This window comes from Macaca mulatta, chromosome X, assembly GCF_049350105.2.
Source record: "Macaca mulatta isolate MMU2019108-1 chromosome X, T2T-MMU8v2.0, whole genome shotgun sequence".
NCBI classification, from domain to species: domain Eukaryota; kingdom Metazoa; phylum Chordata; class Mammalia; order Primates; family Cercopithecidae; genus Macaca; species Macaca mulatta.
Window position 1 is genome coordinate 122,935,239 of NC_133426.1, and position 11,522 is coordinate 122,946,760.

The window sequence follows — 11,522 nt, forward strand, 5'->3', positions numbered from 1 at the left end:
TTTTTTAAAATTTTACTTTAAGTTCTGGGATACATGTGCAGAATGTGAAGGTTTGTCACATAGGTATAAGTGTGCCATGGTGGTTTGCTGCACCTATCAACCCATCACCTAGGTTTTAAGCCCCACATGCATTAGCTATTTATCCTGAAGCTGTCCCTCCCATCCACCCCACCCCCCGACAGGCCCTGGTGTGTGTTGCTCCCCTCCCTGTGTCCATGTGTTCTCATTGTTCAGCTCTCACTTATGAGCGAGAAGATGTGGTGTTTGTTTTTCTGTTCCTGTGTTAGTTTGCTGAAGATGATGGCTTCCAGCTTCATCCATGTCCCTGCAAAGGACATGATCTCATTCTTTTGTATGGCTGCATAGTATTCCGTGGTGTATATGTACCGCATTTTCTGTATCCACTCTATCATTGATGGGCATTTGGGTTGGTTCCATGTCTTTGCTATTGTAAATAGTGCTGCAATAAACATACGTGTGCATGTATCTTTATAGTAGAATCATTTATATTCCTTTGGATATATACCCAGTAATGGGATTGCTGAGTCAAATGGTATTTCTGGTTCCAGGTCCTTGAAGAATTGCCACACTGTCTTTCACAATGCTTGAACTAATTTACATTCCCACCAACAGTGTAAAAATGTTCCTATTTCTCCAAAGCCTCGCCAGCATTTGTTGTTTCTTGACTTTTAGTAATCGTCATTCTGACTAGTGTGAGACAGTATCTCACTGAAAAATATGGAGCGCTCACAAATTTGCTTGTCATCCTTGCGCAGGGGACATTTTAATCTTCTCTGTATCATTCCAATTTCAGTATATGTACAGCTGAAGTGAGCACAAACTCCATTTATTTTTCTTCTAGTCTTGTGAGTTTGCCAAAAACTCTGTTGCTTCTCTCCCTCCTATCCAGAGCCCTCTGCCTCGCTTGCCAGTCTCTCTCCCTATATCATAAGAGGCAAATGTCCCAGAGGGAAAAGCCACTTGTAGCCCGTTAGTGTACTTCTCTGTGCCTCTATTTTCTGAGGTTTTGGTCCCTCAACTTCTAGTTGTCTTGGCAATTTTCAAATGTCCTCTAATTGTCCCCTGTGCATACATAAACCTATAACAAGATAATCAACCATAGTAGGCCAGTGAAAGTCCGGATATCAACCAGGCCGTCTCCTTAGGATGAGTTCATCATTTCTGCTCCTTCACCTCAAGCCGCAGCAGTGTCCAATAATTTTAAGACGAGGTTATTACAAGCATAGACACTAAGGACTGACTTTCATTCCTGGCTTCTTTGTTTACCAGCTTTGTGTATCTTTGAAGATCATTTATTTTTTCTAAGCCTTAGTTTCCTCATCTGTAACATGCAGCTGATCATAGAAGCTATCTAGAAGGTTTGTGAGAATGAAATAAAATAATCCACAAATACATTACAGTGCTTGGCAAGTAGTATGTGTTAGATAAATACTAACTACTACTAGTATCTGTAGATTTTATGTAAGCACAATCATTATGAGGGGTATTAAATATAACAAATTAAATGTAAATTACTTATATTCCTTTACAATGAATATTATTAAATAGATAAAAGCTGAGTTAGAATAAGTGCAAGATAGTTTTAATGGATTTATATAATGTATTTTAATTTGTTTTGTTACCTCAATTTCATCACCTATAAATAATCTACCAATGACATCCTTGGCCCCAGAACCTAATAATGCTTAGGTGAGCTATATATATTAACACCCTCATCCTCAAACTGTAGTTTTATGTTAAAATTGTATGTAGTTAATTATAAACAAATAATCAAACTCCTTCCCTTCTCCTTCCACATGTCCCAAATAACATTTCAATGTTATTTTATTTTATTTTTTGCTTGGTTTAAAACATAATTGGCTATGGTGAGAGTGGAGAGGGTTTTCTAAACGTAGAATATATGTTATAATTCGGGTTGTCCTCTGTCCCAGCCCATCTGGAATCTTGCCTGAGTCTTAGCCTGAGGCACTGTAATGACATGAGTAAAAGCTAAAAGGGCTGTTTCATTCCAGTTTCTTAAGTGGATGAGAATGCCTTGCATCAGCAGCAGTGGTGCCAGCCACTCCTGCAGAGACAGTAGGAGGCAGTAGACTGTGCCAGTGGTTTCAGTAGCAAAGACAAAGCCAGTGCCCTTGTTGCAGATATTAGCTCCATCCAAAATGAATAGTGGCAGACTTGATGCTAATATGGGTAAACATTGGAACCTGAAGCAGTGTTTCTGGCAGGCACGAGCATCATTTGCGCCCTTGGTGGGATTGTGACTTTCTGGCATTAGCGTTTGTAGGATACCTGGTCAAAGAGACAGGAGTAGAAAGAGGGTTGGGGAAAGGGGGATGGTGAATGCCACAGCATAGCTAAAGAACATATGGGAAATTCTCCTTGTGGACCCCCAGAGCTATTTGGAAGATGTATGAAGGGGATTGGAATTTCTACAGAGTAAGTAGAGGCAGAGCCATGATTTGTGACTGTCATTGTAATATGTCATTATCCCTCAGCTAGAGTAGCTTGGGAAATACAGAGCTTAAGAATAATAATCGTGGTAATAACAATACAGGAGCTACTACAGTTTTCCAAATACAGAGATACAGTTTTCAACAAAATACAGAGAACTGCCATGCATGCTAATGTTCACCATTCATTTAGCTCCCAGGTTCCAAAGGAAACAGGTAAGTATATTAGATGTAACATTAAAGAAATATGATTTTTTTAAGGACAATGAACCAGAAGCTGGAAGACCCTCATGGAAATGTTTAATTATGGGCATAACCCCTATGGTAATTGTTTTTGGATGCAGATTAAAAACCACTTAAGAATGTATCTCATTGTTTTAAGATCATAGCTCAGTTTCAGACCAAAATGGTGTTGTTACACTGCTTGTTTACCCACCTTTCTACACTTTGGGTTTCTATAAGGCAAAATCAACAAATGATAACATTTGATGTTGCCAAACCTGAATTTTACCCTCAAAGAGTAAATAAATTTTAAAATATGCATCATAAACTATGAAGAATTTCTCAAAAAGGAGTACTAGGGAGGTAATTTGACCAGTACAGTTCTCCATTATATAAGAAAGTCTTTTGTAGTTATTGCTTAAAAATCCCTCAGGCAAATTGATTTCTTATAGCTCATATCTTTTCAAATACCACATCAATTCACTAAGTGTCTTTTAATTCTTCCTTTGTGCAAGATAGTAATGAAATAATCAGAGAAATGGATTTAGAATTGCAACTGTAATAAGTCCTGGAAAGAGAGCTACATAGCACCATGAAAACATATCTTTGTCTGAGAGGTCATGAAAGGCTTGTTGGGGGAAGTCACACTTAAATTCAGAAATGAAAGATGAGGTCAGGTGCTTTATCTTAAGAATTATTATTAAGCCCATTTACAGGCATATGGCTCACACCTGTAATCCCAGCAGTCTGTGAGGCTGAGTCAGAAGGATCACTTGAGCCCAAGAGTTTGAGATCAGCCTTGACAATGTAGAGAGACCTTGTCTCTACTAAAAATAAAAAAAAATCACCAGGCATAGGGGCTCACACATGTGGTCCCACTATATGGGAAGTTGAGGTGGGAGGATTGCTTAAGCCCAAGAAGTAAAGGCTGCAGTGAGCTGTGATTGTGTCACTGTTCTCTAGCCTGGGGCAACAGACTGAGACCCTGTCTCAAAAAAAAAAAAAAATTGGAGAATGAGTATGAGTTAACTAGGTGAGGGAGGGTGGCACTGAATGAGGCAGACGAGATAGCATGTGGAAAGATCCTGTGGTTAGAGGGAGCATCACATATTTAAGGACCTGAAATAAAGTCAGTGTGGCTGGAGCCACATTCTTTTCATTATTACCTGAAGTCATTTTCTCATAAGGTAAAATAGAGTAAGAACATTTTTAGATTTCAGATTTCATAGCGATCACTGGAATCAGAACTCACAATGATCTTTTCCCTATACTCATTTCTTCTCACCTGCTGAATCAATTGAATTTGTATTTTTCTTTAGTCTTCATTGTGGTTTATGATTCCTTTAATCTGCCCTATTTATCCAGTACTTCACCCTGATTGGCTTAATTTACTTCTTTCCATAGGGAACCATTTTAAAGTGCTTTGCTAATCCCTATAATTTACTTTTTACCCTTTTGGGTTTATCCCATACTTCTTTGCTGACCTCCAAAGCTAGGTAGCCATCGTCTTACTCTGTTCTCACTCCAGGATTCCAAGGTTGTTTAAAAATCATGCTATCACGATTTAATGAAAATTTATACTGCCCTCAGCTGGGTCCTCAATACTACTCAGTTGTCTCTTAACTAATATTTTATTGCATCTTCAGGATTTATTGTAAGCTTTTCAATTGAAAACAATATCCACTATAACTCCACTATCCTCACTCATAGATCATACCTTCTATTTTTTTCACAAAAGATTGAGGCAATTTGATGTAAAATTTTTCAGTATATTTCTTTCATGCTCCCATTGCTTCTTTATATTTCTTCTATTAACAACTATCTTAGGTCTTTAAATATCCTCTTTCCTGCCCAACTCAAAAGAAAAATGAACCCCTTTCTTTCCAAAGTTAGTTCCTCTGTCTTTACCCTTATTCACTCTTACTTCCTTTAGGATCATGCTTCTCTGTCTGAAATGTTCAATTTCTTCATCTGTATTGTTGTCTTCTTCTTTACGTATGGTTCTAATCAATGATTGCTCAACCTAAAACAACATCAAATGAAGCAAAACCAAATGCTGATACGGTATTACTAGTCCCTGAAGCTACCACCCATCTTCTTATACAATGATGCCAATAACAACAATAATTTGTGATTAGAGCTCCTGACGCTGAGCTAAGTGCTTTAAACATTGCTTCATTTCAGCTCACCAACACCTCCTGTGGAATGGAGTGTTTTTGTCCCATTTTACAGATGAGGAAACTGAGGTTTTGGTTTAATATTTGTTCTACTTCCTGGTAGTCCATTTATTCATCAGCTTCTTCTAATCTTAATTCTACTCTACCCATTCTAATGAAGCAGTTTTGTCAATGATTTACTAATTTCAAATTCAACAGGCTTATCCAGTTATCAATTTCACTGCTGCATTTGCTTTTTATTTGATGCTATGTACTGAGACCTTTGATGTGGGCATTCCTGAGGGATTAGTCTTTGGTCCTTTTCTCTTCTTACACTTTCACAGTTATTAATTAATGCCACTGATCCGAGTGATTCTAAACTCTATGTCTCTATCCCAGACCTCTCTTTTGAGCTCTAGCTCCATGTATTCCATTATCTAGTAAACATTTGTACCTACATATACCACAGATACCACAAACACAAACAAATCAAAATTAAACAAACCTCTCCTCTTCAACTTTCCCTTCTTTATCCAAAAAAGTCTCTCCTCCTTTTGACTTCCTTTGACTTTGGGCCAGTCTCCTAATTTGCCTCTCCACCTCTAGGTGTACTTGCCCCGGGACACAGGTGTGAGATGAATCTTCCTAAAGCTTAGTTCTGATTATTTCACCCCTGCTGTTTAAAATACTTTCATGTACTTGCATTCCAATCTAAACAAACTAAAACTCCTTATGTGTTCCAGGACATTCACAATTTGTCTATTTTACATTGTTTATACTCCCAGCTCCTGGTTTTCAAATCTGACTTTATATAAGAGTCAACTGGGATCTTACAAAATATTGACACTTGGGGTTCACCACAAACCAAATAAATTGGAATCTCTGGGTTGGGATTGGCACCTGTAGTTTTAAACACTTTTCAGGTGATTCTAATGTGTAGCTGGGCTTGCGGACTTCTCTAAGCCAACTGCACTATGTTTTTTTTTCTGCATTTGACCCATACCTCTTGTTTCTCTACACTTGCTTATACTTTCTCTTTGACAGTTACCCTCTATGGCCACAATCAATATTTTCTTGAGGTATAATTAACAGAATAAAATGAAAACATTTTAAGTGTTCAGTTTGACAAATTTTAAAAATTATTTACATCTATATAATCACCACACAAAACAAGACCGTTTTATCACTGCAGGAATTTCACTTGTACCCTTTTCCAACTGGTTTTCCTCCTTCCCAGAAACCACTTTTGGACTTCTAAGAATAAAGATTTTGCCTGTTCTTATACGTCATAAAATTGTAACCATATTGTATGTACTATTCTTTGTTTGATTTCTTTCAGTAAAATGCCTGAGATTTATCTTTGTTGTTTTACATACTGCAGTTGATTATTGTATTTCTGAGTAGTATTCAAATGTGTGAATATACCACAGTTTTTGTATTCATTTTTTGATTGAAGGACATTAGGCTGTTTTGATACATTCACTATTTGAAGCCGTATAAATTCCTCAAGGCCCACTTCAAATTCTAATTTTGTCATGAAGTCTTTTCTCATTTCCCAGTTATAAGTGATCTCTCCTTACTGTGACCTCCCGTAGCATTTTGTGCCTGTCCGAGACAGTGCAGAATGTATAAGAATCAGATAGAGCTGTGTTTCAAATATGTCTCTATCACAAACTGGCTGATCTTATATAACTCAGTGTATAGTTTTTTGTTTTTGTTTGTTTTTTTTTTTTTTTTACTGCTACAGTAACACATTGCTACAAATTTACTGACTTAAAAATAACACTAATTTATAATCTTACAGTTCTGGAGGTCAGAAGTCTGACACAAGTCTCCCTGGGCTAAAATCAAGGTGTCCGCAGGGCTGCATTCCTTTTTGTATGCTCTGCGGAAATATATGTTCCCTTTCCTTTTTCAGCTCCTAGTCCATTTTTCTTGGCTTGGAGTCTCTTTTCTTTTCTCACATTGTTTCACTCTGAGCTTTTTCTCTGCCTCTCTCTTCCACTTTCTAAAACAATTGATTATTATTGCATATACTTCTGGGGTACAATGTGATGTTTATACACATACATTGTGGAATGATAAATCAAGCTAATTAATATATCATTGCCTCACATGCTAATCATTATTTTTTGTGGTGAGGACATTGAAAACTTACTCTTTTAGAAATTTTCAAGTACACAGTACAGTATTGTTGACTGTAGTAACCATACTGTACAACAGAGCACTAGAATGTATTCCTCCTGACTGAAACTTTGTACTCTCTGATTAACTCTAGCCATTTCTTCCCTTTCCCACTCCCCCAAACCCATGATAACTACGATTCTATTCTCTGCATTGTTTGACTTTTTTATATTCCACATATAAGTGAGATGATGCAGTATTTGTCTTTCTGTACCTGGCTTATTTCACTCAGTATTATGTCCTCCAGGTTCATCTATGTTGTCACAAAAGACAGGATTTCCTTCTTTGTTAAAGCTGAATAGTATTCTATCGTGTACATGTACCACATGTTTTTATCCATTCATCCATTGATGAACATTTAACCTGTGATTATATTAGGCCCATTTAGATAATCCAGGACTGGCAACCTTAATTCCTTCTGTAATCCTTAGTAGCCCTTTGCGATGAAACATATCATATTCATAGGTACCAGAGGTTAAAATGCGGATAGATATCTTTGGGAAGGTAGCATTGTTCTGTCTACCATATTCAGTTAAATTCTGGGATTGTTTCCTTATCTAGAAAATGAGATCAATGCTGCCTACTTTATAGGATTGTAGTGAGGATAAAATGAAATCAGCTAACATATGTAAATTGTCTAGCACACTTCCTGGAAAAACACAGCAGTATTATTGATTCAACAAATATTTGAGACCCTGCTTTGAGCTAGGCACTATTGTTGGTGCAGGTAATGCAGTAATAAAACAGAACAAATATCTGCTTTATGCAGTTGATATTCTAGTTGGATGAGACAGGTAATAGCCAATTAAACAGCAAATATATAGAATTTTAGAAAGTGAAGTGATGTGGAGAAAAATAAAGCAGAGTACAGGGATAGAAAGAGATCGATGTTATTTTATATCAGATGATCATAGATAGCCTTTATGATAAGGTGATATTTGAACAAAGTCTTCAAGGAGGTGAGGCAGGGAGCCACAGTGATATCTGGATATCTGAAGAATGAACGTTATAGGCAAAGGGAACAGCAAGTACATACAAAGATCAGGAAATGGAGCAGGTCATCCCAGTGGGCTGTATTGGGGTCCTCAAGGAGGTGAAAGGTAGGAGGTGAGGACAAAGAAACAGGAGAAGTTATTATGATTATTCTGTTGTCTGCTGCCTTACCACTTTGTAGGGTGCTTTGAGGGAATGAACTTTATATTTTTTGTGATGAGAATCGTAAAAATTTACTCTCAGCAATATTGAAATGTAACAATATTCAGTTATAAAGTATATTCAGCATGTTATCAATCTTTAAAATAAAACCAATCATTCCTGTCTTTTTGGTGTTGCATGCCTCTCAGCTTAGCACAATGCCCGACACATGGTAACTGTTCACGGTAACTTTGTTATATGGACTGTTATTATACATACTATATAAATAAGTCATATTTAAATAAGTCACTTGGTTCTCCTATTCCTTTATTAACCTAAATTGTGTTTAGTCATATATCATAGAAAGAAAATATTCTCCCACCCAACTGTATAACCCACTACTCTCCATTTTGGTGAATGACTTTGCATAGGAAAAACCACCTTTTCTTTCTACTTCTAGGTTCCTGGAGGTTGTCTGAGCCTGAATGACTGAGTATATTTAAATTTCTTGCCAAAGAGTAGCCTCAGGCTGTGTTAGTTGCTTTACCTTTTTATTCAAAGGGGCCCAGATGAAGACAAAATATTTATTAATCAGTTTTGTCTGTGCCTCAGAGTCACATGCTCCAGCCCCATTAGTTAGCTTGTTTTCTGCATAACATTTTCAGATGTTTCTAGGAAGCCGGGAGCATTTTCACAATTTTCTGGGCAGACTTGGAAGTATTGGAAATTTTAAGTTCACATCAGCCCTGTTAGAACTTGTTTGTAGCTAGAGTTGTCAGTTAAAACACAGGATGCCTTGTTAAATGTGAATTTAATATAAATAAAAATAATTTCTAATGTAAATGTGTACCAAATATTATATTCAACATATTTATACTAACAAGAGTTTATTTGAAATGTTACCTGACAATGTTATCTGTAAATTGAATTCCTGAAACTTCTGCATCTTGGGACTACTATATCTGTGACTACTTCAGTTCTAGTCCTAGAATTGCCCATATTTACTGTTTCCATGTTTTCTAATTCATACTATTATAAACTAACTCATCAGGCTTTGTTGCTACCATAAACTGAAATTAGTCTGGTCAATATTCTCAATGACTTCCACAGTGCAAAGTCCATTGATTCATTCTCAGCCCTCAGCAGCATTTGCTCAACTGATCACTCCTTTCTCCTTGGTGCACTATATTCCCTTGGTTATATAACACCACCCCCTCTTGGTTTTATTTCTACATAGTAGGTTGCCCCATGTTGATTTCCTTTGCTGGCTCCTTCTCATCTATCCTACCTGTCAACATTGAAGGGATACCATATTTCTCAACAGCTCAGTCCTCATATCTCTGATCTCTGTTCTCACTCTCCTGTTGATCTAATCCTCTATCATAGTTTTAAATTTCATTTATATGTTAATGAAATGTTGACAACTTCTAAATTTATATCTTTATCTCAGACTTCTCCACAGAGCTCCAAATTCAAATATACAATGCCTACTCAAAACCTCCACTTAGGTGTATAATAGGCATCTCAAAGTAGACACATCAAAAATGAAACTCCTGTTCGTCTACCTTGCCTCACATAGCCCCACTCCTCCCACAGTTTTTGCCATCTCAATTATTGGGGAGCTCCATCTTTCTAGTCTTTAAGCTTTGGCTCATTTATTTCACTCTTATTTCACAACTAATACCTTAGAAATCACATTGACATTTCCTTAAGATTTATCCAGATTTGACAGCTTCTCACTGTCTCCACTGTTACCTTCTTGGTCCACCAGCTGTTGGCTAAATTATTATAATAGCCTTGATATGGTTTGGCTGTGTCCCCACACAAATCTCTTCTTGAATTGTAGCACCTATAATTCCCATGTGTTATGGGAGGGACCCAGTGGGAGATAATTGAATCATGGGGACAGTTCCCCCATACTGTTCTCAAGGTGGTCAATAAGTCTCATGAGATCTGATGGTTTTAAAACCATCTTTGGTTCTCCTTTGCCTTCTGTCATGATTGAGAGGCCTCCCCAACCATGTGGAACTGTGAAGTCCATTAAACCTTTTTCCTTTATAATTTACCCAGTCTTGGATGTGTCTTCATTAGCAGCATGAGAACAGACTAATACAGTAATTTGGTACCAGTAGAGTGGAATGCTGCTGTAAAGATACCCAAAAATATGGAAGCGACTTTGGAACTGGGTAACAGGCAGAGATTGGAACAATTTGGAGGGTTCAGAAGAAGACAGGAAAATGTGGGAAAGTTTGGAACTTCCTAGATACTTGTTAAATGTCTTTGACCAAAATGCTAATAATGATATGGACAATGAAATCCAGACTGGGGTGGTCTCAGATGGAGATGAGGAGCTTGTTGAGAACTGGAATAAAGGTTACTCTTGCTAGTTTTAGGAAAGAGATTGGCAGCATTTTGGCCCTGCCCTGAAGATTTATGGAACTTTGAACTTGAGGGAGATAATTTAGGGTAGCTGACAGAAAAAGTTTCTATGCAGCAAAGCATGCAAGAGGTGACTTTGGTGCTGTTAAAAGCATTCAGTTTTAAAAGGGACATACAGCTTAAAAGTTTGGACATTTTGCAGCTTGATGATGTGATAGAAAAGAAAAACTCATTCTCTAAGGAGAAATTCAAGCTGGCTGCAGAAATTTGCATAAGTAATGAGGAGTCAAATGTTAATCTTCAAGACAATGGGGAAAATGTCTCCAGGGCATGTCAGAGACCTTCTGGGGAGCCCCTGCCATCACAGGCCCAGAGGCCTAGGAGAAAAAAATAATTTCCTGGGCTGGGCCCAGAGTCCTTGTGCTGTATGCAGCCTAGAGACTTAGGGTCCTACATCCCAGCCACTCCAGCTGTGGCTAAAAGGGGCCAAGATACAGCTCGGGCTGTGTATTCAGAGGGTGCAAGCCCCAAGCCTTGGCAGCTTCCATGTGGTGTTCAGCCTGCTGGAGCAAAGAAGTCAATAATTAAGGTTTGGGAACCTCTGCCTAGATTTCAGAGGATGTATGAAAACGCCTGGATGTCCAGGCAGAAATTTGCTGCAGGGGAGGGACCCTCATGGAGAACCTCTGCTATGGCAATGCAGAAGGTAAACATGGGGTTGAGGTCCCCACACAAAGTACCCACTGGGGCACTGCCTGGTGGAGCTGTGAGAAGAGGTCCACCGTCCTCCAGACCCCAGAATGATAGATCCACTGACGGCTTGCACTGTGTCCCTGGAAAAGCTGTAGACAGTCAATGCCAGCCCATGAAAGCAGCCAGGAGGGAGGCTGGACCTTGCAAAGCCACAGGAGTGGAACTGCTCAAGACCATGGGAACCAATCTCTTGAATGAGCATGGCATAGATGTGAGACATGAA

General features: G+C 38.1%; 1 non-coding gene across 1 annotated transcript; it reads right to left on the reverse strand.

Annotated features, from left to right (window-relative positions):
• Window positions 1-732: 732 nt before the first annotated feature.
• On the reverse strand, window positions 733-836 carry LOC114675162 (U6 spliceosomal RNA). Its single transcript, XR_003726257.1, has one exon. It is a non-coding gene; the product is annotated as a U6 spliceosomal RNA (small nuclear RNA).
• Between the last annotated feature and the right edge of the window lie 10,686 nt (window positions 837-11,522).